The sequence below is a fragment of the Pygoscelis adeliae genome, unplaced genomic scaffold (genome assembly GCF_000699105.1).
Source record: "Pygoscelis adeliae isolate BGI_AS28 unplaced genomic scaffold, ASM69910v1 Scaffold100, whole genome shotgun sequence".
Taxonomy (NCBI): domain Eukaryota; kingdom Metazoa; phylum Chordata; class Aves; order Sphenisciformes; family Spheniscidae; genus Pygoscelis; species Pygoscelis adeliae.
The window spans coordinates 922,580-926,711 of NW_008824034.1; positions in this window are offsets into that span (position 1 = coordinate 922,580).

Genomic DNA, 4,132 nt, shown 5'->3' on the forward strand with positions numbered 1-4,132 from the left:
CAGACTCCCTGCAAAGATAAAAAGACAAACCATTTACACATTTCATCAGAAACATTCTTAAATATACTAAAGTCACATTATGCTCTCAGTCCAGTAAGTCAACTCTAACAGTGAAACTGCTTTTTTCTTCTGTTTAAGTCTACTGTCGAGGAACAGATCAGAGCATATCCTCACACTCACACCCTACCCTGCCTCCTCCAAACAATCTACCTGCAAAGAAAGCCATACAGTAAGGTTAAAAGATGTGAAGGTGGGTAGAAAATAGCAACAGGTTGGGAACTCTGCCTTTAGCACGTGACAAACATTACACCATCTCAAAAAGCAAGAAGCACCATAAATATCTGCCCCAAATACTTAAACAACACAAAATAGAAGAGAGAGGAAAAAAACCAACAGCAAAAAAAACCCCACCACCTTCCCTCATAACCAAAGTGTCTCAGCAGATCTCTTCATGCTATTAGAAACTAAGTAGTTAAGAGGTACACACTTATGTTGACAGGTACAGGAAAAAAGTTTAGGTGAGGTTTCTCCATCAAAAAGATAGCCTGTAGTTCTGTTTAAGCTTATAAGGTAAAAAGATGTTAAACAATATATGAACAATATATGAAATATATATTAATATTTCTCATTTGTTTAATTTCCTACATCATTTAAATACGCTGCATCGATATACAAATCCTTTATTGCCAGCATGGGGGTGGGGGTGAAATCACCTGAATTATTAATAGAGAATGCTTAGCTTGTATATTCTCTATTTCTACATTTCCTGTAGAATACAACCTAAATGATGCTACTACATCTTGTTTTAAACACATACATGCAGTACAATGAATTCCAGCTGCTATCACAAACTTCTGATACACACTTCCTGATTCAACTTAACAATGCAATCATAAAGACAACCGGGGACATGGGAGACCCATTCTTATGTATTTATAACATTCTAAAACAATCCAGAAACTTAAGGTCTCTCACTACTACAAGTGTCTGAAAGGAGGCTTCTTCCCTTTAACATGTATTTTGCTATTTCTGGTTTTGTTGACTATGTACTCTGATATGGACTGAAAGTGTCTCCGGGGGGGGGGAAGGTGAGAAATATTTCTTCTTCAAAACTTCCTAGGTGTTCTTATTTTCACAGGGAAGAATAGAACACAAATTCCAAACATTTCACTAAGAAATGAACTGTACCAACAGAGTAAAAAACCACTATAAACAGCTGTAAAAACAGTATGCCATATTAAACCATCTTCCAATTTACCTTTATTTCTCATTAAAAGGAAAAAAAACCCACACAACCTCCCTCATTGATCTTTTTAGATTTTATACCAATTGAATCAATTTCAACAGTCTGCTGAAATGTATTCATGCCAATTTCTTGACAACTAAAAGGTGAGGAACTGGATTCTTTTGGTCTGCTTAGAATAATCACTTTATTTCTCTGTCCAAAATGTAATCTATACCCAATTTTAAATCTTGGAAATTCAAATGTCTGTTTCTTAAAAACTGTAGGAAGACTAGTGAGCTAATAAAATGATGTCAAAAACACCAAGGAACTGATGCCTGAGGGAAGCTAAGACTTTGGCTTTAACTAAAGCATTTGGCAGTAGGTATTTAAAATGTTACGTGACCTGCCCCAGTTATTAAGGGCAAATACCTCAACTACTTCCTCCCTCTCTATAAAGAGGCTTTAATGAACGAAACTTTTTTCGGTATTCCTAATCGAAGAGTTTCTTCTTCAAACATTTCATTCGGAAAGACAAAACCCTGAGAAGTACATAACAAACAAAAAAGTGCCTGTCACAATGGATTCCTACTAGCAAAGTTTAAAAATTGATTTAAAATAATTAAGCACTTCTAAAATACTTATTTTAATTACTGCTGAATACTCAAGAAAGAATTCAGACAATGCAGCATCAACATCTCAATAAGAAAAAAATCTAGAACCCTATTCCCTCATTTTGTTTCCTTGTTTCCAAGAGAAAACCAACGACATGTATTAACACTAAAAAGAGCCAGTACATTTAAAAATGAAACTACAAATTCTTAAAACACTTACTGAAGGAGAGTAAAATCAGTTGGTATTTCTGGAGCTGCTATCATTTCTTTATCATCTTCTGGAACACCACTGTATTAGAAAGATATTCAAAAACCAGTCTGAAGTACAAGATTACTTTTCTTTCTTCCTTTGTAGTGGACAACTTCTATAATAGAATAAATAAATAAATAAAGTGAAAATTTTTCCACATATGAAGGGGTAAAAAAGTTGGAAACGCAGAAAATTTAGATCATGCCACCCTCTGTTTCCAACTAAGCTTTTTCCTGTTTAAAGATTTTATATTTTTGACTCCTCCCATGATCTTACTACAAAGTACCTCCACAAATCTTAAAAGCATCACAGTAAAATAAAATACAAAAACATCTGTCAAAAAGCATTTTCTGAATAGGATGAGCAAACTGGAATGGTTTTCAGTTAACACCTTGCAAGTAATAACTTTTATTTCTAAATCTATACTAGATTTAAGTTTGAACTGTAACACCATGCACTGTAGAGCCCAGACTTACCAACACTAGGATATTTCTGGTTAACCAAACCAAAACCAGATTTGATGTTAAATTTAAAGCACAGTATGCGTACATTTGAGGACATTATGTATACTACTTTGTATCTCTGATTTGTTAACTTCCATGACATTTTCCACAAAGATAAGCTCTTATAACAAGTCCTTATAACCTAGCCAGCTGTTTCACAACTCTCTGTCTTCCAGAGTTGAGAAACCTGGCTTACAACAGTTTTAACATTTAAAGCATTTGACAAGACTCTAAGAATATCAAGGAAGGTAATACTATCCACATGTTATAAAGGAAACATCAGAAAAACATCGCGTTTTATCAAGAGAACAGAAGATTGTGAAATACTTGCCTTTCAACCTGATTGTAATATTGCCACCTATTCATTAATTTTGTTATTTATCTAATTTTCCTATGTTTAAAGGGAAAAAACTCACTGCATACTTCCAATCTGAGATTTAACCACGCAGGCTAAAGTTTTCTATGTCAATTGTCTGCCCCAGGCTAACTTTTATACAATTGAATTAAGAAAGCATGACGTTCAGGTATTTTAAAGATAAAATAGCAAGGAGAAAAACCTTCGAAGTCTGCTGACTATACAGCTTGCTGGAGTGATGAGGTATTTGAGGGAAAGATTTAATTTTGGCATGCTAAGCACATGTTGCTTAACGTCTGGTAGCTACGCTTCAGAGACTGCATTTCAATTGAATATGTAGATACGAGGCCGTACATTTTTTTTCCTGCAAGTGCTTGCTCTGAATGCTAGGGGCCACTGTAGCTTCCAGAATTTAGAGAGCTGAGAGAAACCATAAACCCTGAACTTATTATGTTCTCTTTCTTCACATTTCACACAATTACATAAAAGCGGAGAACCAGAGTGGAAAGAAATAGTGGCAAAAAGAGAGGAGGTTCGAGATAGGCTGGTGAATCTCAAGATAGTCTGCAACTACTAAAGCGTGTTCCATCCAGAACACAGGAGAAGATAAAAAGCTTCAAAAACATTACTGCTGCAGAATGGCAGCAACCTCTGTCACCCCATTCCTCCCTTCCTAAAACCACACAGGCACATGTCCGGTGCGCGTTTCATCTTCTCCTGCTCCATTTATACACTCTCTTTAGCAAACAATCATTCACAGGCAGGGTAACATCCCAACTCCCCAGCCACTTATCTTTGTAGGCTCTGCCATTCAGTATCACCTGATTCAATTCCCCAATAAAATGGGCAAAATATACCTCAAGAATTTTTTTCCCTGGATTATCAAGTTAAACTGGTTCAACAGCAGGTATCCGGAGCTGATGCATGGGAAACACAAGACTGCATAGCCACGAGCAGGGGAGGGAAGAGTAAAACTCCCTTCTTTGGTGGCAAGGAGCTATTATACCATCCAGGCTGTCTGTAAAACGACATGCTCAGTTGGTGACATATCAAAATGCCCTACACTTTGGATTATATTTTATTTATTTAAAGATTTGCTCTGATTTCCTGTCAGCAACTTGAACTTGGAAAAATACCACAGCACACTTTAGTGCCTTGGTCATGAGGCTAGCACCTGCTCAGAGGTGT